The sequence below is a fragment of the Giraffa tippelskirchi genome, chromosome 2, assembly GCF_054371585.1.
Source record: "Giraffa tippelskirchi isolate mGirTip1 chromosome 2, T2T-mGirTip1v1.2.pri, whole genome shotgun sequence".
Lineage (NCBI taxonomy): Eukaryota > Metazoa > Chordata > Mammalia > Artiodactyla > Giraffidae > Giraffa > Giraffa tippelskirchi.
The window spans coordinates 199,600,329-199,624,709 of NC_137276.1; the positions used below are offsets into that span (position 1 = coordinate 199,600,329).

The window sequence follows — 24,381 nt, forward strand, 5'->3', positions numbered from 1 at the left end:
AACCAAACTAGTCTTTGTTTTCTCTTGCTCAAGCTGCCACTTTTGGACCTTGGGAGATGTCCCCACATAATGAAAGAAAGTTTCATTATGTGAGTAATAAACTATTCCATCCTTTTTCTTTTTTTTTTTTTTTTGGTAACAAATCATTTTTTTTTTTAATCAAAGTATAACTGACATATAATGTTATATGAGTTTTGGGTTATGACATAAAGATACCACATTTGTGTATAATGCAAAATCATCACCACAATACATGTCCCCAGTTGCATGCCCCCAAAGAAGAAAAATCTATACCTGAAGCTGGTTCAGAAAACGATCCTTACAATAGGATGTTATGTGGAGCCCAACTGAGGACATGTCTTGAGGAACATCATGGACCTACTGGATGCCAACGAGTTCCTGGGTAATAAGGGCATGGTCGCCACTTTTGAGTAAGCCTTCTACATGCAGGTGATGAAGCTCAGCATGAGCCCCAGTTGTCAGGAAGGCAAGTACTTGGCTGACCTGTCCAACTTGGTAGAGGGTATGAAGCAACAGTCCAGGCGGCTAACCCTCTGATACAGTGCATCATAGAGGAATCAGGAGAGCACACTGTCTCAGGGATAAGCAGCACCTGATGACCCACCTGAAGGATGTGGGGGATCCGAGCCTGCGAGTTCCCATCAAGATAAAGAACACTTTGTCTTGTGCAGTGAGACCTTCAGCGAGGAGTCCAACAGGAGAACATGCTGTTTGAGCAGGTGCCCCAACAAGCACATACAGGGGTGGCCCTTCCTTAACTGCCTGGCCAAGGACATTGAACAGGATGAGATTCCCCTTGCCAGGACCTCACACGGTGGACTCACTACCTGGAGGAGAAGTTCCAGGAGGAATGTGGCTGAGGTCCACAAGACAAGGTACTCTGAGTCCTAGGGCACCTGCACCCCTAGTCCTCACTGATAGCACAAGGGCACCGCACAGTACCTCAGTGAGTTCAAGTGCAACTTGAAGCTCAGCTTCTAGGGTGCCACCAAGCAGGGGGTCACTGCATGTGGAGAACCAAGAGTGTTCAGGAGGATCAACAGCGTGAGGAGGACCAGCAGCACGAGGAGACCCAGCAGCGTGAGGAGGATCACCTACATGAGGAGGTTCAGCAGAGTAACATGCACCCTGACGTCCACAATATGATGCTGTGTGCTGATGTCACAGAGTGTGGAGTGGTGTGGGGCAAGTTAGGCTGACAGCCCAGCCTCAGTCTCTGGAGCCCAACTGTCTGTGGGTACCCCTGTATACAACAAGTGATCAGTGGCTTCTGCTATGTCCTGAACTGGAAGCAGGGACACATCTTTGAGGACTCACAGGTGGCTGGAACCCCCATGATTGTGGCGAAGGTCTACGTGCCTAAGAGGTAAGCTTTGGTTTCACAGCCGGGCCTTCCAGCAGTACGTGTTTGACCATGGCAGAACCTGCTCTGAGACCCTTTTGGACAGAACTGGCAGGCGGGGGCTGAGACCCACAAGCACAGAGGCCTGATGGAAGGCACCCCAACCCAGGGCAACATGCTGGGCAAATTGTAGGTGGGACTCAGACCACCATGGGCTCCCAGCTGAAATACTGCTATCACCACAAACATTCATGCTCCCTTCACAACACCTTGGGAGGGTCCAGACACAGATTTCTGGAGCTTACTCCATGCCATCACTCAACGAGAACATTTGATGTGGTTCCTGATGAACTTCATTTCAAAATTCAGAGACAAGAGAAAGGCCCTCGCTGCAGGTATTTATTTGGTCTATGGAGCTGAGGGAGGGGATGGGACACTCAACACTTTGACTTTCATTTCTTCAAAGGGAAACTCAGGTGCCCTCTCAATTTTTAAAAATAAATGCATTAAATGTACAATTTTGTAATTGGACCATAGGAGATATTCCTCCAGAAAGGGGTTGGGGTGGTGGTGGGAACAGGCAGGTAGACATTCTCTTTGGATAGAAACGAGAAGGTAAGAAATCTTGTACAGTGTCACCATAAGCACCTCCAGGTGCATTAGTGCCATTGGAATAATACATTTGATACGATAGTGACTGTGAAACAAACAAAACTCTCCTAATTGAGTGTGACATAATATGTCTTAATATCATAACCAAAACTTTAGGGGGAGCCTCCAACCCACCTCTGTGAGGCCAATAAGATGTTTGGTGCTGTAAGGAGGATGGCCAGAGAGTGACCACCACAGGAAGGCCTTTCTTTTAATGCTTCTGCTTGCTGACTCATTTTGTTACCTGCTGGCAAGCATGCACTTTTAGCTGCTGCCTGCTGGCTTGTGCTTTGAGTTGTGTTGCTTTGTGCTGCATTTACTGAGCCCTCAGAATTTCTCTTATAGATTTAACTGATCTTAGTTGAAAAGTGTTCATAATTGGCATTTAGGGACAGTAATGTGGGATTGGAGACCTCCTTCAAAGGGCTGTATTCATGTGCCTTGGCTGGGAACTGTGGTCCTCAGAGTGAATCATGTCTTGATTCTGTCAGGGGAGTGTGTAATTTCCTCGGTTCTGTCTTGCCATGACCAAAATTTGAAGTGATGGACCAGCTCTCGGATGGACCACTGTTACAGCTCTGTGTTACAGCTCAGTTTTATTTAGAAAATAAAGGAAAATACATCCTTGAGGTGTGAGAGCATGACAACCCAAAAGATGCGAAGAGAAGAGAGAGAAACAGAGAGAGACAGAGACAGAGAGAGTGAGAGAGAGAGAGTGAGCGAGAGAGAGAGCCCCCTGGCCTTTTAGCTCCTCTTTTTACATGTTTTTTCTCCTCCCCCTGGGCATGCCCTATGTAAATTGGGCTGCCAGGAGTGCTATTTGTTTTACCTGAGGTCCCCACTCCGGTCCTCGGACCTTCCTTTATTCTATTTTTGTGGGCTTTTCCCTTCTTTGTCTTTTAGCCACCACCATTCTGGACTCCTTTTTCCTATTCTAACTACCTAACATTCCCCCCTCAAGAGATGGGAGGCCCAATTCTTTGGGAATAGGGGTGTCGAGGTCTTTCTGGCTACTTCCTGCTGAACTGGGATGGCGAGGGGCACTGGGCCTCCCCCTCTTGCTAGCCTCAGGCCTCAGAGACCTTATAGCAGTGTCCAACAAAGGGTGAGTGATATTTTCTGTGGTCGACTGTAGTTTTATATATCTTTGTTGAACTGGCACTTCATGTTGTAGCTTGTTGACCTGGGCAGAGACAAAAGAGGTTAGACAATTGATAATACATGGAACAGCCATAAGCAGCATCAATATGGTGCTGACAGGGACTAGTAGGGCCATTAGCCGACTCCAAATTCCCATCACCAGGATGGCTTAAGTCCCTCATCATTCAGGGATTAGATCTATCTCCTGTCTGTTTTGGAGTACAACTGCTGCCAAGCTGTGTTGGCTCTTTGGAGCTGTCCTGAGAAATCTTATTCCCAGAAACTAGATTTTGGGGTGTTCATTACAATGGCACTCATTTGTAACTCTGAATAGATATCCAAGATCTCCCAGGGGCTCACAGATGTGTTGGGTGTCCTCTTCTGTTTTCTTCCATGGCTTGACTCGTGAGTAGTGAATCCAGGAGTCATGTCCTGGTACCTTGACTGCTGTGAGGGTATAAAGTATTACAGGGTAGGGACCCTTCCATGTGGGCTGGAGTTGAGCCTTTGGGGACCCATCTTTCCAGACTTTAATTAGGACTTGAGTCAGTGGAGTGGTGACTCCTTAGAATCTTTTAGGTCTTGGTTGACACAAGCATATATCCTGTTGGAATTTCCCAATGGCCATGATATAAAACCAGAGCGTCTGAGCCTCTGGATCTAGGAAGAGATAATTGACATAAACAAAAGGTCTCCCCTATAGAATCTCATAAGGACTAAGACCAACCTGTTCCTTAGGGGCAATACAGGTGCAGAGGAGAGCTATTGGTAAAGCCTCCTTCCATCCCAGGGAGGTCTCCTGGGTAATCTATTTTATCTCTGATTTTAAGAATTGATTGGCTCTTTCTACCTTTCCTGAAGACTGAGGCTTCCAGGCACAATGGGGATAATAAGTAATGTCCAATGCTTTAGAGACTCCTTGGGTGACCTTAGAAGTAAATGATGTCCCACTGGCACTTTGTAATGACCTGGGCAGGTGAAATCTCAGAATGATTTCATGAAGCAGTTTTTTCTTTACCTCCTCAGCCTTCTCAGTCCGGGTGGGAAAGCCTTCAATCTATCCTGTGAATGTATCTGTCATGACTAATAGGTATTTATACCCTTGAGAAACTGGCATCTGGGTGAAATCCATCTGCCAGTCCTCTCCTGGCTATGTACCATGTCATTGGACAGGCTGGGCCAGCTGGGATCTTCAAGCTCCTTGAGGGTTGTTTAATTGGCAAGTGGGACAAGAGGAGACCACTTGCCTTATAGTCCTTTGGAGGCCTGTTCCTCTGAAGGACCTTTCTAGTAATCTTTGGAGGGCATTTTCCCCTAAATGAGTGGTGGCATGTAAGGAGTTAACCAACTTCCATTAGAGATTCTCAGGCAGAAAAAGGAGTCTCTCCTTTTGGAACCACCCAATATGATCTTCTTGAAAGCCCTCACTCTTAGCTTTAAGAGTCTCACCTTCAGTATATGAAGGAGTTTCTGGCAAATTAGTCTGTGGAACTAAGGTGGCAACCCCTATTAGGACATTGTTCTGTAATGCTGCTTTCTTAGCTGTCTGATTGGCTGCTTGGTTCCCTCGTGCCATTTCCGTGCTCCCTTTTTGGTGTCCTTTACAGTGGGAGGCTGAAACCTCAGTGGGCAGATAGACTGCCTCCAAGAGTTTAAGGATTTGATCACCATGTTTGATTGGGGACCCTCGGTTGGTCAAGTGGCCTCTTTCTTTCCAAATAACAGCACGTGGATGCAGCACCAGAAGGGCATACTTGGAGTCAGTGTAAATGGCTGCTCTTTTTTCCTTTTCCCAGCTCTAAAGCTCGAGTCAAGGCTATGAGCTCAGCTAATTGGACTGAAGTACCTGGTGGCAAAGGTTTAGCCTCTATGGTCTCAAAATTGGAGATGACTGCATATCCGGCTTTTCTTTTTCCATCCAAGACAAAGCTGCTTCCATCAGCATGCCAGATTTCCTCAGGATTGGTCAGAGGATCTTCCAACAATCCCTCTTGGGGTTTTGTCCAGTGGTCCAAGGTTTCTAGGCAAGAGTGAAAGGGTAGAGAGCCCTTGAAGGTAGGCAGGAGCATGGCAGGTTTAAGAACCTCACAAGCGGATACAGTCAGGCCTGGATTTTCCATCAGCACTGCTTGGTATCTGAGAATTTTTTTTTTTTCAACTTCAAAATTATTTCTTTATATTTTAATTTTTATTTTTTAAATTATGAAAGTATGATAACATATTTACAGAGGAGACTGGGAAAATACAGAACAAGGATACATATATAGTTCCACTGTATATTACAATCATTTTTTAAAGTAGATAAATTAAGATTTTTAGTTAGAGTCTCAATATCAAATATTAATAGAATGAATATACAGAGAAGTAGAATATGGATATATTCTGTATATTCTGTATATGAATATACAGAGAAGTAGAAGTAGGATATGGTAGACCCGAAAACACTATGAACCAATTCAAAATAATTAAGATTTATACACTTTTTACACAACAGGAGCAACAGGAGGATACAAATTCTATTGACGTTCCCATAGATTGTAAACTAGGAGACACTGGAACATATCCAGGGACATAAAACAAGGTGCAAAAATTAATGGTTTAAAAGTATTGAAATCATACAATCTATTCTCTTATCACATATTTTCAAGTGCAATGTGACATTTACCAAGAGAGATCTTCGACTTAGGTATCAAAAGCCTCAATAAAGTTAGACTGAGAAAAGCACAGACGGTGATTGCAGAGAAGAAGGCATTTAAATGAGAAATTAACATCAAAAATGAGAAATTAATATTAAAGATACTTCACTCAAAATCCCATGTATTTCAAAATTAAATGTCTACTTTTAAATGATGGGTGTATCTAAGAAGCTATAACAAGGAAAAAAATAGAAAATATTTGTAAATAGAATAAAAATGAAAAGAGAATTTACCAGAACTTGTTGCATGCAGCTGAAGCTGCTCAATGCAATTAAATACAATGTGGAGTCTTGAGTAAGGTATGGAAACAAATAATAGACACTAGTATAAAATTTTGTGAAATTTGAACAAAATCTGTACTTCAGTTAATAATACTGTATCACATGTTAAATTTCCGGTTTTTTTAAACACAGTATTTCTTTATATTCTCAGAATTGGATTAAAAGTTTCAAATGTCATTCAAATTATTTTTAATTCACAAAGATAATAAATTTTCTTGGTAATACTAGATGCCAAAATACATAGAAATATATGAAAGTTTTGTGCGAATATAAATTAGAAATCTAGCATTCTACTTATACTAAGTCAAACAAGTGTAATCCAAATGTCATGAATTTTTTTAGCCAGACAAAAATTCATAAATTTTCTTATATATATATATGTGTGTGTGTGTATATATATTATATATATTATATAATATTACATATATTATTACATATATATATGTATATTATATTATACATATTTTAGGACTTCCCAGATGGCACAGGTAGTAAAGAACCTGCCTTCCAATGCAGGTAGGTGTAAGAGACACGGGTTTGATCCCTGGGTCAGGAAGATCCCCTGGAGAAGGAAATGGCAACCCACTCCAGTGTTCTTGACTGGAGAATCCTATGGACAGAGGAGCCTGGCCAGCTACAGTCCATGGGGATGCAAAGAGTTGGACACGATTGAAGCGACTTAGCACATACACACTATACATACAAAAGCTTTTCTACTATGGTTGACAAAGGCTCGAGAAAAACAATAACAAAAAAAAGAGACAGAGAAATTGAGAAACATAAACTAAATGAAATGTGAGCACTGAATATGAAATAGAAAAAGTGAAATACTGAGATGGATGAAACTGGAGCCCATTATACAGGGTGAAGTAAGCCAGAAAGAAAAACAACAATACAGTATACTAATGCATATATATGGAATTTGAAAGATGGTAACGATAACCCTATATGCGAGACAGAATAAGAGACACAGATGCATAGAACAATTTTATGGACTCTGAGGGAGAAGGTGAGGGTGGGACGTTCTGGGAGAATAGCATTGAAACATGTATATTATCATATGTGAAACAGAACACCATTCCATGTTCGATGCATGAGACAAGGGCTCAGGGCCGGGGCAATGGGATGACCCAGAGGGATGGGATGGGGAGGGAGGTGGGTGGGGGGTCCAGGAAGGGGAACATATGTAAACCCATGGCCGATTCATGTCAATGTATGGCAAAAACTATTACAATATTGTAAAGTAATTAGCCCCCAACTAAAAGGAATATTGGAGTGGGTTGACATTCCTTTCTCCAGGGGATCTTCCTAACCTAGGGATCAAACCCAGGTCTCCTGTATTGCAGGCAGATTCTTTTAAGTTAAGCTAACATTTGCTCAAATGCACAAATTGGAAACGTTTCCATTATCTGGGGATCACACTGAACTTAATAAGCAAGTTATCCTTTTACTCTTAGAGAAGTTGTAAAATATAAAATAGAAGAAAAAAAAAAAGGGTAAGCTTCCCCCTAACTATCAGAACTATCACTCTGCTTAATTTCCCATGGTGAGAGTACCCATTACCCTGAAACACCCCAGATTGGACATGGGCTCCCTGAACCAACCAGTAGCATCAATAAATTAAAATTAAATGAAGTCTTTGGTACTAACAATCCTACTTTTAACCTTACATTACAGAATGTTTCTACATTTTGGGCTTGAGAAACAGATTACTGAGTAATGTACTTCTTTTTGCTCCAACTCTCCCATTCCATCTTCACTAACAAACTCAAGATGACAAAAAAGGAAGCAGGGAAACAGGCCATGAATGGGAGGGCCAAGGTAGATGAGGTGTGAAAGGGTCGTGTCTTTAGAGTCTTGAGTTATCTTTCAATATCATCATTTCAGCCTTAGAGGACCTCATCCTTTCTCCTTTCATAATACAGTTGTTCTTCAGTATCTGGAGGAGATTGTTTACAGGACCACTGTGGATGCTAAAATCCAGATTCTTGAGTCCCTTGTATCGAATGGCATAGTATCTGCATATAACCTACACACTTCTTCCTATATACTTGAAATCATCTCTAGATTACTTGTAATACCTAATACATTGTAAATGCTATGTAAATATTTGTAGATACAATGTAAATGCTGTGTAAATAGTTGAAGGCACATGGCAAATTCAAGTTTTGCCTTTGGGAGCTCGCTGGATTTTTTTTTTTTTTATACTGTGGTTGATCAAATACATAGATTTGAAATCCCCCACTGACCATAATTCAAAGAAGTCCGGATTTGGATGATGCTTGGATTTGGTGAGAACATTTGAGGTGTCTGTTGGGATCTGATGTAAATAGGAAAGGGGGAGGGTGAAAATTTCTAGGAATATCAGGGAAATAAAAGATTCCTTGTTTAAATTTATCTTTACAAAGGGTAATTCCTTAATGAGAGGCCTGAGACTATTCTAATTCTCTACTAGGACAAAGAGCAGGTTATAGCATTTGGGGAAGGTTCTGTTTTTGTTCAGCTGTCCTGTCTGTGATCCAGCTCTTTTTATCCTCAACCATTTGAGACTTGGCTTGATGAATTTACAGTGAAAAACACTTACTTAAAAAAAATACAGTGTTAAAAACTAAGTACAAAAGAAATAGCTGCCAGTAGAATAAGATTTGCTTTAAATAAAGTCACATATTTTCATGCAACTGTTTATCTGCTTCAAGATCTGAGAATTAAAATATTAAATTATCCTTCCTGAGTCACTGTTTTTTGATGCAATAAGTAGTAGAGCAGACTTTAAAGCATGCTTTTAGTTTTACAAATGATGTTTGTCAAGTAAAAAAATACCTTATTAATATTGTTTTTGTGCTCTTAATAGAACACAGGGATATGGTTTGATTGTCAGTTATTCAAAGATATTTAATTAATGTCTATTGCATTTCTATTCTAACAAAAGGAAAAAAAAGAGAGAGAGAGTAGGTAAGGTTAGAGGAAGAGGAATATTTAGGGGAAAACAAAAAAAACAAGGTAAGGACTATGATCTATACTCTCAAAATACTTTTAAGCTCTTTCTGTTTCCCCAGAGAGGCTGGATATACACAAATTGTAGCTTGTGTACTTTTCTCACAGCCATCATATTTTAATAAATTTGGTGATTCATTATGTCTTTGACATGAGTCTGTGAACATATTAAAAGACAGATACTATTGATTTCTTCTATCTTTCATTCCCACTTTGTGCTGCTAAATGATGAAATCAGTCAAGATTTGATAAAATAATTGTTTAGTTAATATGAGCCAATGAGAAAATAAGCCTATTAAATGGAAATATAATAGTGTGCAAAACAAAAAGAGAAAATAAAAGTAGTTTACATAGATATTTATTTTGATACCATTAAATGTATCTTCCTTGATAAGATATAAATATGATATCCAGGCTGTCTTGAGTTGGAGAAGCCTCAGCCCTTCATAGGTGAGATGTCAGCCTTGAACTAGGCTCTGAGGAAGAGCTGGTGTTTGGGGGAAAAAGCCAGATTATATTAGTGCCTATAAGTTCAACACAGAGGGTCATGTAGTTGGGAATTATTTAATCTGAAGATATTGACACCACCTTCTAAAGAATAACAGAATGTTTTCAGGAATAAAAAGATTTGGCAAGATTCTTGTTTAAAGTTATAAAACAGGAATTAACAATTTATCTGGCAGTTGAAACAATCTGAAGCTTCATCTTAACATTGGAATTTGCATCTTGAGCCCAGATGCCTTTGCAGAAACAGCTTTACAATTTCTATAATATGTCTTCACATGAGTACCTTGCAATCCAAAGTGTATCCTATTTTTCTTCTTTGCAATTGTTGCTAAAATACACTGTCATGTTATCAGTTGTTTGGGCTGAAATGTTAAAATCAGTGGCAGTTAATATTGAGTTTTCAAGATCTAGCAATTCTTCTCTTTCAGTAGCTGGTGCTCACTATTTCAGGGTAAGATTAGCTCTGGCCAGACTAAGACACAAAGTAGTGCTTCTCATAGTTAAAATCTTGGTGACATGTAGATTTTAGTTCAGGAATTCTAAGGTGGGTCCTGGAATTCTTCATTTCTGAAAAACCTGTAAGTTTGTTAGTGCTTCTGAGACAGGACCACATGTTGAGAAGTAAGGCTGTAGAAATCTTATTGGCGTCCCTACTTCTGCAATCCATATGTTACTCCAAATTAAAAAAAAAAAAAGTCCAGGAAATAAATCTAAGGGCATAGAATAAAATTCTAATTTTTCTCATATTAAAGAATACATTCTTTGGAAATTGCAGAATTCAAATTCAAATTCACACTTACTCTATTGAATAGTTTAAGTCAGTTACCACTTGATGCGTCTTTGTAAGAGCACCCCATTTGGTATTTGATCTTCTTCCTATAAAACTTTGCTGAAACTTATGTGACCAGTATTACATAAACTAGCATGAGTCTGATGCTAATAAAAAAACAGATACAGAACTTAAAATTTTTCATCCTTTTGGCCACAAACAAGTTAATTAGATGTCAAAGTTCTCCATCAACTGACTTCATCTAAAGCAACTGATGCAGTATTAACTTATTTTCCAACCTAAACTTTTTTTTTCATCTAAGATAACTCCATACTACTTCTGAAAAGATGTAAAGCTTACTGCATGTTCATTTATTCACTCATTTACGTACCACCAAAATACACTGACTCTTTACTTTCTTGGGTATTATTTTAGTCTCTTGGGCTATACTGTGCAAAATATACAGTTCTTGTTCTTGTGGGATTCAAAGTTCAGCAGGAGAATGGAAATATTTTTTAATACGTAGGTAACTTATTGAAGCAAAGTCCGATGCTGTAAAGAGCAATATTGCATAGGAACCTGGAATGTTAGGTACATGAATCAAGGCAAATTGAAAGTGCTCAAACAGGAGATGGCAAGAGAGAACATTGACATTTTAGGAATCAGGGAACTGAAATGGACTGGATGGGTGAATTTAACTCAGATGACCATTATATCTACTACTGTGGGCAAGAATTCCTTAGAAGAAATGGAGTAGCCATCATAGTCAACAAAAGACTCTGAAATGCAGTACTTGGATGCAATCTCAAAAACGACAGAATGACCTCTGTTCGTTTCCAAGGAAAACCATTCAATATCACATTAATCCAAGTCTATGCACCGACCAGTAATACTGAAGAAGCTGAAGCCGAACAGTTCTATGAAGACCTACAAGGCCTTCTAGAACTAACACCCCCAAAAGATGTCCTTTTCATTATAAAGGACGAATGCAAAAGTAGGAATTCAAGAAACATCTGGAGTAAAAGACAAATTTGGCCTTGGAATACAGAATGAAGCAGGGTAAAGGCTAATAGAGTTTTGCCAAGAGAACACACTGGTCATAGCAAACACCCTCTTCCAACAACACAGGAGAAGAGTCTACACATGGACATCACCAGATGGTCAACCGAAATCAGATGGAGAAGCTCTATACAGTCAGTAAAAATAAGACAGGAGCTGACTGTGGCTCAGATCATGAACTCCTTATTGCCATATTCAGACTGAAATTGAAGAAAGTAGGGAAAACCACTAGACCATTCAGGTATGACCTAAATCAAATCCCTAAAGATTATATAGTGGAATTGAGAAATAGATTTAAGGGACTACATTTGATAGAAAGAGTGCCTGATGAACTATGGATGGAGGTTAGTGACATTGTACAAGAGACAGAGATCAAGAACATCTCCAAGAAAAAGAAATGCAAAAAGGCAAAATGGCTGCCTGAGGAGGCCTTACAAATAGCTGTGAAAAGAAAAGAAGTGAAAAGCAAAGGAGAAAAGAAAATATACCCATTTGAATGCAGAGTTCCAAAGAATAGCAAGGAGAGATAAGAAAGTCTTCCTCAACGATCAGTGCAAAGAAATAGAGGAAAATAACAGAATGGGAAAGGCTAGAGATCTCTTCCAGAAAATTAGAGATACCAAGGGAATATTTCATGCAAAGATGGGCTCAATAAAGGACAGAAATGGTATGGATCTAACAGAAGCAGAAGATCTTAAGAAGAGGTGGCAAGAATACACAGAAGAAGTGTATAAAAAAGATCTTCATGACCAACATAATCACGATGGTGTGATCACTCACCTGGAGCCAGACATCTTGGAATGTGAAGTCCAGTGGGCCTTAGAAAGCATCACTATGAACAAAGCTAGTGGAGGTGATGGAATTCCAGTTGAGCTATTTCAAATCCTCAAAGATGATGAAGTTAAAGTGATGCACTCAATATGCCAGCGAATTTGAAAAACTCAGCAGTGACTTCAGGACTGGAAAAGGTCAGTTTTCATTCCAATCCCTAAGAAAAGCAGTGCCAAAGAATGCTCAAACTACTGCACAATTGCACTCATCTCACACACTAGTAAAGTAATGCTCAAAATTCTCCAACCAGGCTTCAAAAATACATGAACCGTGAACTTCCAGATGTTCAAGCTGGATTTAGAAAATGCAGAGGAACCAGAGATCAAATTGCCAACCTCCGTTGGATCACCAAAAAAGCAAAAGAGTTCCAGAAAAACTTCTATTTCTGGTTTATTAACTATGCCAAAACCTTTGTGTAGATAACAATAAACTGTGGAAAATTCTGAAAGAAATGGGAATACCAGACCACCTGATCTGCCTCTTGAGAAATCTCTATTCAGGTCAGGAAGCAACAGTTAAAACTAGACATGGAACAACAGATTGGTTCCATATGGGGAAAGGAGTACATCAAGGCTGTATATTGTCACCCTGCTTATTTAACATGTATGCAGAGTACATTTAGAATCGCTGGGCTGGATGAAGCATAAGCTGGAATCAAGATTGCTGGGAGAAATATTAATAACCTCAGATATGCAGATGACACCACCCTTATGGTAGAAAGTGAAGAAGAACTAAAGAGCCTCTTGATGTATGTGAGAGAGGAGAGTGAAAAAGTCTGCTTATAGCTCAACATTCAGAAAATTAAGATCAAGGCATCTGGTCCCATAACTTCATGAGAAATAGATGGGGAAACAGTGGAAACATTGACAGATTGTATACTTTGTGGCCCTAACATCACACAGGTTGACTGTAGCCATGAAATTAAAAAAAAAAAAAAAAAAAAAAAACCTCTTGATCCTTGGAAGGAAAGTTATGACCAAGCTAGACAGCATATTAGAAAGTAGGGACATTACTTTGCCAACAAAGGTCCATCCAGTCAAAGCTATGGTTTTTCCAGTAGTCATGTATGGATGTGAGAGTTGGACTATAAAGAAAGTGGAGAGCCAAAGAATCCATGGTTTTGAACTATGGTGTTGGAGAAGACTATTGAGAGTCCCTTGGACTGCAAGGAAATCCACCAGTCCATCCTAAAGGAAATCAGTCCGAAATATTCATTGGAAGGGCTGGTGTTGAAGCTGAAACTCCAGTACTTTGGCCATCTGATGCGAAGAGGTGACTCATTTGAAAAGATCATGATGCTGGGAAAGATTGAAGGTGGGAGAAGTAGACAACAGAGAATGAAGTTTTTGGATGGCATCAGACTCAATGGCCATGAGTTTGAGTAGAATCCGGGAGTTGGTGATGGGCAGGGAGTTCTGGCGAGCAGGAGTCCATGGGGTCACAAAGAGTCGGACATGAATGAGCGACTGAACTGATCTGAACTTATTGTGATTTGTTTTTCAGAATTCAATGAGATTTTAAATCAGTAGAAGCCACTGTAATCAGGGTTAATTCATGTTTCAGACTTTCCTGAAGAAGAGACATTAAATTAAAATATGAAGAATAAGCAGGATTTAGATAGGTGAAAGGTGAAGAGACTATGTGTGACAGGCTGCAGATGAGAAGGAACTGGGCATATTCAAAAAAATAAATGCAGATGTGGTTAAATTAGGAAATGTAGTTTAGATGACGTGGAAGTTGATAGAGAGTTGGGTAGAAACCAGATCATACAGGGGATGAAGGTTGTATAAAAAATCTAGTAAGTCTTAAATCACACTCTGTCCACTGCTTGTACTGCACTAGTTTTGCACATGTGTCTGTGCTAATTCTTCTTTTTCTCCAAGTCCCATCACCTGGAACTGAATTATAGTAGCAATATTTATTAAATGCTTATCATTTGCCAACCCCAGTAGGAAGTGTTTCACATGCAGAATCTAATTTGTTTCCCAACTTCATTATACACATTGGCTATATTTTTCTTTTTCAAGAAGGTCATCTGTAGAGAGACTGAGATTATCAAAGATTATATATGGCAGAATCAGGTTGAAAATTTAGGCTGATCCAAAGATTGTTAAAGTACCAGGTGATACTGACTCTTTAAAAAGAATTTTATTTCATTAGCCTCTGCTCTCTTTCTAAAATTCACCTGAAACTGTAAGTTTCTTAGTTGTTCAAATATATATGGTCCCAGTGCAATCCACAAACTGGCATTAATTTCTGTCATGAAGACATTATGAAAAGAATACTCAGACTAACAACTTTGTCTAGCACAGAGCTAGGTCTACAGAAGGCATCCTGTTAACATTTTGGAGTAAATGTCTCAGTGACCACATTTCAGTTGAATCTATGGTTTAACTTTACTGTGGCCTTCCAAAGGCACAGTTTCCCTGAGTCACTTCAAATTATGTTGAGACACAAGGAAGGTAGCAAATGTTTGTTCTAAATGTAGCAAAATCCATAGTGTTGCCCCAGGAACCTTACTAGACCTCCCAGTGGAGGAAAAAGAGACCCAGGGATAGTAGCTCTTCATTTAATACAAATATCCAAGTGCAGTTTTCCACCAGGGAAATGCAATAAGCTTAGTAGTCAGTAGAATTCAGACTGATAAAAATCCTGAATTCCATCATGCCCAAGTATTCAATAACAATGCCAATTAATCTTACATCCATTTATGAACTGTGGTGATGGCATTTAGGTCCAAGCTTGTTTAAAATAATAGTAATTTTTGCAAAATTCTGTGTCCTTGTTTTGTATCAGTATCAAGGGAGAATCTACTATGTATGTTAACATTTTCTTAAATAAAAAAGTTGTTGAAAATTAAAAATCATGCTTATGAGATTAAGAGAATGATTTAACCATGAGTTAATATCTAGAGACTCTCAAATTGAGATTTCTCTTCCATTCTTTGCAAGCAAGGGAGCTTAATTAACAGAAGCACATGGCATAACTTTTCCTATGTCCTATTAACTGGTATTCAGTGAATATAAGGAGAAAGGTTCATAGTTTGTTCAAAATCATGGTTCTTTGAACTAAGATGGTGCTAATTTATATCAAGTTAGTAATAGTAAATAGAAGAAATTTTAACATTTTCTGTCCCAAGAAAGACTTTTCCATTAAATAGAACTGCCCTAGGTATTGGGTCTGTGCACTGATGCACAGTTATGTAAAGACTGCTTCATTTTTGGTATATGTGTTTGTGGATGATATTCTGGTCTTTTGAATTTCTTTTGTCTTTTATATTTGAGTGTCTAATTGCTCACTTTTCCTTTTATAACTTCCAAAATATAGATTCAGTTCAGTTCAGTCGCTCAGTCGTGTCCGACTCTTTGCGACCCCATGAATTGCAGCACGCCAGGCCTCTCCGTCCATCACCAACTCCCGTTCACCAAACCCATGTTCATCGAGTCGGTGATGCCATCCAACCATCTCATCCTCTGTCGTCCCCTTCTCCTCCCGCCCCCAATCCTACCCAGCATTAGGGTCTTTTCCAATGAGTCAACCCTTCGCATGAGGTGGCCAAAGTATTGGAGTTTCAGCTTCAACATCAGACCTTCCAATGAACACCCAGGATTGATCTCTTTTAGGATGGATTGATTGGATCTCCTTGCAGTCCAAGGGACTCTCAAGAGTCTTCTCCACCACCACAGCTCAAAAGCATCAATTCTGCGGTGCTCAGCTTTCTTCACCGTCCAACTCTCACATCCATACGTGGCCACTGGAAAAACCATAGCCTTGACTAGACGGACTTTTGTTGTCAAAGTAATGTCTCTGCTTTTAAATATGCTATCTAGGTTGGCCATAACCTTCCTTCCAAGGAGTAAGCGTCTTTTAATTTCATGGCTGCAGTCACCATCAGCAGTGATTCTGGAGCCCAAAAAAATAAAGTCTGACACTGTTTCCACTGTTTCCCCAACTATTTCCCATGGAGTGATGGGACAAGATGCCATGATCTTAGTTTTCTGAACATTGAGTTTAAGCCAAAATTTTCACCCTCCTCCTTCACCTTCATCAAGAGGCTCTTTAGTTCTTCTTCACTCTCTGCCATAAGGGTGGTGTCATCCGCATATCTGAGGTTATTGATATTTCTCCTGGCAATCTTGATTCCAGCTTGTGTTTCTTCCAGCCCAGCATTTCTCATGATGTACTCTGCATATAAGTTAAATAAGCAGGGTGACAATATACAGCCTTGACGTACTCCTTTTCCTATTTGGAACCAGTCTGTTGTTCCATGTCCAGTTCTAACTGTTGCTTCCTGACCTGCATACAGGTTTCTCAAGAGACAGGTCAGATGGTCTGGTATTCCCATGTCTTTCAGAATTTTCCACAGTTTATTGTGATCCACACAGTCAAAGGCTTTGGCATAGTCAATAAAGCAGAAATAGATATTTTTCTGGAACTCTCTTGCTTTTTCGATGATCCAGCGGATATTGGCAATTTGATCTCTGGTTCCTCTGCCTTTTCTAAAACCAGCTTGAACATCTGGAAGTTCACGGTTCACGTATTGCTGAAGCCTGGCTTGGAGAATTTTGAGCGTTACTTTACTAGCATGTGAGATGAGTGCAATTGTGCGGTAGTTTGAGCATTCTTTGACATTGCCTTTCTTTGGGATTGGAACAAAAACTGACCTTTTCCAGTCCTGTGGCCACTGCTGAGTTTTCCAAATTTGCTGGCATATCGAGTGCAGCACTTTCACAGCATCACCTTTGAGGATTTGAAATAGCTCAACTGGAATTCTATCACCTCCACTAGCTTTGTTCGTTGTGATGCTTTCCAAGGCCCACTTGACTTCACATTCCAGGATGTCTGGCTCTAGGTGAGTGATCACACCATCGTGATTATCTGGGTCGTGAAGATCTTTTTTGTACAGTTCTTCTGTGTATTCTTGCCATCTCTTCTTAATATCTTCTGCTTCTGTTAGGTCCATACCATTTCTGTCCTTTATCGAGCCTATCTTTGCATGAAATGTTCCTTTGGTATCTCTAATTTTCTTGAAGAGATCTCTAGTCTTTCCCAATCTCTTGTTTTCCTCTATTTCTTTGCACTGATCGCTGAGGAAGGCTTTCTTATCTCTCCTTGCTATTCTTTGGAACTCTGCATTGAGATGGGAATATCTTTCCTTTTCTCCTTTGCTTTTTGCTTCTCTTCTCTTCCCAGCTATCTGTAAGGCCTCCTCAGCCAGCCATTTTGCTTTTTTGCATTTCTTTTCCATGGGGATTTTCTTGATCCCTGTCTCCTGTAGAATGTCACGAACCTCTGTCCATAGTTCATCAGGCACTCTGTCTATCAGGTCTAGTCCCTTAAATCTATTTGTCACTTCTACTGTATGCTCATAAGGGATTTGATCTAGGTCATACCTGAATGTTCTAGTGGTTTTCCCTACTTTCTTCAATTTAAGTCTGAATTTGGCAATAAGCAGTTCATGATCTGAGCCACAGTCTGCTCCCAGTCTTGTTTTTGCTGACTGTACAGAGCTTCTCCATCTTTGGCTGCAAAGAATATAATCAATCTGAATTTGGTGTTGACCATCTGGTGATGTCCACGTGTAGAGTCTTCTCTTGTGTTGTTGGAATAGGGTGTTTGCTATTACCAGTGCGTTCTCGTGGCAAAACTCTATTAGCCTTTGCCCTGCTTCATTCTGTACTCCAAGGCTAAACTTGCCCGTTACGCCAGGTGTTTCTTGACTTCCTACTTTTGCATTCCAGTCTCCTATAATGAAAGGGCATCTTTTTTGGGTGTTAGTTCTAGGAGGTCTTGTAGGTCCTCATAGAACCGTTCAACTTCAGCTTCTTCAGCGTTACTGGTCGGGGCATAGACTTGGATTATCGTGATATTGAATGGTTTGCCTTTGAAACGAACAGAGAATAAAAATATAGATTATGTATGTTTAAATATTAGGATAATAGTATCAGTCTTTTTCCATAAGGAAAAATAGAAAATAGATGCTGTTAAATTTTTTAAAATTTATGATTGTATTATATTAGTAACACAGTTTGAAAGCTGTGTTATTTGCAAGGTACAAAGGTCATAGTATCATGTTTGCTGCTCTGAAACATTAAACTGCCTTGCCTGCAGCTATTAATGTAATACATAACAGTCTAAGGAACTGGACAGGCATACATACCTGAATGGTTGCTACCGTTTTTATACACTTCTGCCATGAGTTAGGACTTGTTTAGCTGTCTATTTGAATCTCATATATGGCTCCTTTTTTATGGTTATTGCATCATCTATTCTTTCTTGGAAAGTTACAGTTACATTTAAAACTTTTCTGAATCCAGCCTCTTTGGTTAACTTTCCTTCTGTCCTCTTTGTGTTATACTCTTTCCCCTCTATCTAGAGAAACAAGGTCAAGGCATGTTCTCGGATGCCTATTCATTAACAGCTCTGCAGGTGCTGCTCCTAGAGAGGTCTGATGTGTTGTGTGATGTTCTCACACAAACTATGTTAATTTTTGATCAGTGATTATGAGTTTTAATTGTGTTTAGGTAACTGGAGGTTTGTTAAATAGGCCTCACTTTGAAATGCTAAGTTGGAGCTGTGAATCTTAAAACCAAGAAATCCCCCAACTTCTTATGCTTTATTTTTGCATATTAATTCCTGAAGAGGAAAAAGTGGTAGATTTGTAAGTTTTTATGCAAGGCTACAAATGTGAATATGAACATAACTCTGTAATTTTTTTTCTTTTAATGGCACGACTGCATTTTTTTTTCCTTGTCTTATAAACTCAACCTTTAAAAATAGAGTTACAGGAAGGATGGAGAAAAATGGGAAAGAGCATATATCTTAAGCCAAATTTGTTTCGCTGGTATGACCCAGAATTTGGATTCAGACTAAGGCAGTTTGACTTCCAAGCCACTGTACAAGTTAGACTGCTCAGAAACTCTGTTTAAAGTAAATATAGGACATTGCAGTGGAAGTAAACATCTATTTCTTTCTTTTTTTTTTTTTTTGTAACTTAAAGATCTTCATTTTGTTTTCAGCATTTAGATGTTTTGCATCAAAATTCCTAGTGGCTATTTGTCAGTCTTTTTTTTTTTTTTCAGCACTTAAGTAGTTTAATAGGACCAAGCACATATTCCTCAACGTTAAAGTAAAACGTTGTTGTTGTCAGTCTTTTATTAGTATTTTTTTTATAATTCCTTCATATTTCTATCTGCCTTTACAATCAGATTACGCACAGAAAATCACCTCTTTTGCCTCTCCAAACACTTTCACTGCACAATCTTCTTTTCTGTGTTTCTTGGAAGAAGAGAAAGGAAAAGATACTGCTTTTTCTTGAGAAAAAAATCATGCCTCTTCCTTTTTATATTTCTTCCTCACTTCATCCTATTATCTTCTTTTAGAAGAATTGATGAATCCTTTGATAAGTAATTGTTTGTTTGTTTGTTTTTTCCCTAATACCCTATTGTATTTGAAATGGTTTGAGAATAGTGGTTTAATAGCCAAGAAAAATTCTTTAGTAATGTGTTTCTATAATTTCTCTATCTTTTGATTATTATTTCTATCTCTGAAGTTGATTGTGACCACTTAAAGTCCTAATGCCTAATTTTTTATATTAATTTGATAGTACAAACATCAAAGTTACAGTAGAGTATATAGTGAACAGTCAGTTACCTTCAAACCTCTGTTTTCCACCCAACCTGTGATTTAAATTGTTTTCAGAAAAAAAGTTGTACGTACCCTCTAATGCCTCTCAAAAATATTTATTCTCTCTCCAAACTATATTAAGGATTTATTTTGTAATGATTATGTTAGGGGAAGCACACTGACTGAAACTGCCCATCCTGGCCAGGCACCATAGTAACCATTTGCCTGAGTTGTTTTACAACAGGAGGTCCTGGTAAGGAACACGGAACTAATAAGCCACCACCAGCTGGAAGAGTTCAGGAAAAGTCAAAAGGAGACACCCCAGTCTGAACACCTCCCAGAATCCTTCTCTCTGGCATCCATCTTGGCTGAACAAGACATGCATTTACTAGGAAGGACTCTGAGTCAGAATGATTGGCTACACACAATCCAGAAACTAATCCTATTACCATAAAACCCGAGACTGTGAGCCACGTAGCAGAGCTGTTCTCCTGGGTCCCCTTACTCTACTGCTCTCCACCCAGGTGCCCTTTTCCAATAAAATCTCTGGCTTTGTCAGCACATGTATCTCCTAGGACAATTCATTTCCGAGGGTTAGACAAGAGCCCAGTTTCGGGCCCTGGAAGAGGTCTTCCTGCAACAGTTGTATTCAATTATGTGTGTAGTTTGATCAGAATATAATTCCATCAGATCTCAGCCTAGTTCCATTATAAGATAAGTTTTCTTCAAAATCTAATGCCCACAAATTTCTGAACAATAATGGTTAAATTTAATTGTATCAACCACACTTTTTATCTCTTTAAGGTAGTCTGGACTGAACTACTTTAGAATTTATTTCTAATTCCAGAGTTGTATTCAGTAGGAAATTACTAAATTAGTTCAAAAGAATCGGTCAGGAGGTCAGGACCAGTCAAGGTGTTAATATATTAACAATTTTACCAGACAAGTTGCCAGTATTCAAGTTCCTTAGGCAGGACTATATAGGGACTCTTTGGAGTTCCAAGGTAAAATACTTGAATACATGAGTTATGTCAAGATTCTAAAAAGCTGCTTGACTTTTAATCTCACATCTCCAGAAGTTGGATAGCTTTCAGGTGAATGATAGTGATCAAAAATGGGTGATTTTGAATTAGAATTAGAGTATAAAGGATCTTTTCTTCCACTTGAGAGATGACTGAGTGGTATAAAGCTGGAATATGCAAAAACTGTATATTTCAAAGGCTGTCTTTCCCTTAAAGAATAAATTTTGTTAAGGTAAGTGTTCTTACTACCTGTATTGTTACCAAACCTAACATAGTCTGTTGGCCCCAGGCTTTAGCTTGGTGTAAGGTAAGGATTGACCTTGAAAAACTGCAGACCTATCCAAAGATTTAAGTTTCTTACAGACCAATTTTGTCTTTGGCTTCTGCATGAACTGGACCTCTCTTTGAGAGATCTCAGGGCTAGATGAGGCTTCCACATATGACAGGGCAGTCTCATTAGGTCACTCCGTTTCTTTGCCAGACGTTAGAAATTCAGTCTGCAAGTGTATGAACTACTATGGTGGGGGTGGGAAGAACTTTAAAGAAAACTGAGATTCTAATTTACAAAAGCATTAGTGTCAGCTCTGTGCATAACCATTTGGCCTGAAAATGAGTTCAGGGCTGCATATTAAGGCCTTATTATTCACATACATGGTCTAGGCAGTGAAGAGATTTAAAAGAAAAGGCATAATTCTTGACCTCAGATTTTAAAAACTTGGATTCTTGTTCTTGATAACTCCTTGACTGGGGCTTGACATTAAGTTTATGCCCTAAGTGAAAAAGAAAGTAAAGGAGGAGGAAGGAAGCGAAGGAAGGAAAGGAAAAGGAAGAAATAAAAACAGTAAGAGATATATCCATTACAGATCTGAAAGTTGGTTGTGCTTCTATTAAAAAACTGTATATAATTTTCCCAGTTCACATCTGTTTAACTTTGAGCATAGCATAACGAAGTTCTCTGGTTATTTTGTGATGAATTTACTAGAAAAATGCATCATTTTCTTGCACAGTAAAGTTTTAACTTTGGAGAGTGTACTGGCAATTTAGAGAAGCAGCAACTCATTAAATCTTTTTTAAATAGAATTATCATATACTTGAAATAATATGATAGATTATCATCTTCAGTAGTAGTATTTTAAGTAAGAGTTATATGACCAAAACATATCAGTAAGGCTTATTCTCTGAGACCATAAGAAAACCAAGTCAATATCCCCATAGCTACATCATATTGATCTTTCATTTGATTTAGGGAGGGAGAAGACAAATATGTTAGTGAAAGAGAGACAAATGAGTAGTATGCTTGGCCAACTCCTGACTCATTTGCAAAGGAAGCTAATGCAACTCTCTTACTCATTTATGGGGAATATGATAGATCTAATTGTGTAATTTATGCTTTCTCTCAGACTTTGTGCCCCCCACTAATTGTCTCTTTTCCTTTTTCTTCTCTATTTTTTGCTCAGATATTTGGCAGTTGTTACACTTTTTGCAGATTTTTCTTTTTAGGATGTTGTTATTAGTCTTTTGCCTGTATCTAAACAGTGTACCTATGAAGAAGATCCCGTTTTTAGCCTTATTATTTGCAAATTTCTTGAGAGGTAATTTGAGGGAAAATTAAGCATTCACCCACATATGTCACTGAAATTCTAACATTTTACCAAAAATTGCATAATCAAAGCCTACCACTATATTTTCCTTCATCGTGCTAAAAATAGCAAATTGGTTGCTTTAAATTAATTTTTCTTTATCTTTTGATGCAATGTTATTTTAAGTAATGCTAATTTTGACTGGAAATGTAAATCATAGTTTTCTAAGTTAAATACACTTAAAACTTTAGTTTTACATTTCACATTCTATGCATAATATGCTGAAGTTTCTGGTATGAAAAAGACACACACAAAGTTCTAAAAATTATATAGATGTCAAACGTGCTTAAAAGGTATGTGCAAATTAGTTGAAGATTTATAGATCAACTTTCTTTGAAATATATTTATTTTTAAAATTTAATGTAAATAATGCTTAGCTTGAATATGTGCTGTGTTTTGCTTAGTACAGACATTCAGATTATCATATCAAGCTGAATTTAATGCTTGTAACTTCGAAAGAATATGCAAACATATTTCCTAAATTTGAAATAAATGCTCTGTTAACACAAATTCTGAAGAAACTCACATGCAATATAGTTTATATTTTTGCTCAAGGTAATTTAGACTAGTGCTTCTCAAACTTCATTGTACATGTATGAATTTGATAAAAGTAGAATGTAACTCAGTCTTTGTGGGATAGGGCCTGAAATTCTGTCTGTCTAAAGAGCTTCTTTGTGTTACTGCCACTGATGTTCCCTGAACCATGTTTTGACAAGCAAGAATTTAGCTCACAGACCATATGGGGAATGTGTATTTGAGTTTCGGGATTAAAATTTCAAGAAAAATACTTTTTTTCATGATCTAATACATAATTGTGAAGATTGTGAAGTGAAGTCGCTCAGTCGTGTCTGACTCTTTGCAACACCATGGCCTGTAGCTTACCAGGCTTCTCTGTCCGTGGGATTTTCCAGGCAAGAGTACTGGAGTGGGTGTTCATTTCCTTCGCCAGGGGATCTTCCTGACCCAGGGATCTAACCCAGGTCTCTGACATTGTAGGCAGACACTTTACCATCTGAGCCATCAGGGAAGTCCAATATATAATTATATATTCTAAATCCTCCCTTCTAGACTGCTGTTTAGAAATCTCTAGAGGTGGTATACTCTGAAGGGGTATAGGCAACATACACATATGGGATTAATAACTTCTCTCTATCTCTGCTTAATTTGTTTTTTGGGTTTGAAAAATATAGGGTTAATCTGATCCTGGGTTTTGGATTTAGGAGGTAGTTGACTAGTTTAATTAAATTTGCTGTCAGCCATAGGTACAGGTTTCAACTTCAACTAACTATATTTAAGCAAGCATAAACATTGAGAGTCATGGTAATGGTTCCAGCCAAATTAGAAATGGAGTTTAAGAGTATCTCAACAAGACTAAACTTTATAGGGAATACAGGGAATTTGCTTTGACAGAACAAGCTTTGGAATTTTATGTTTGTGGTTTAGCACAATTATAATCATTCTAATATTCAAAGTAAATTGTTTTAATGGATGTGTTAAGTACTAAGTGAAAATTAATGTGTAGAAGTTTTGCATTTTCTGCTTTGTCATTCGATTTTCTAATGAAGAGACAAAACATGCATAGTTCTTCATATAAGGATTCTTGATAAAAATGGTGAGAATTTTCTTCCATGATAGCTAACAAGAAGACAATATATTTAATAAATTTATATTTAATTATAGTAATTTACATTTGTTCATGGGTTAGGTTAATGAAGACATACTTGATCATTTTACTAAAATTCTCAAACCTGTTGTGTGAATCAAAGTGAGACACACAGTTTGTTCTAATTAATCATTTAGGC

The 24,381-nt window shown here is 38.4% G+C and overlaps 1 long non-coding RNA gene across 1 annotated transcript in view; it reads left to right on the top strand.

Moving 5' to 3' along the window:
- Window positions 1-1,177: 1,177 nt before the first annotated feature.
- Window positions 1,178-24,381, top strand: part of LOC145530933 (uncharacterized) — a 134,031-nt gene continuing 110,827 nt past the window's right edge. The window contains exon 1 of the long non-coding RNA XR_014072105.1: window positions 1,178-1,387. This is a non-coding gene — a long non-coding RNA (uncharacterized LOC145530933). The remainder of the gene's footprint in view (window positions 1,388-24,381) is intronic.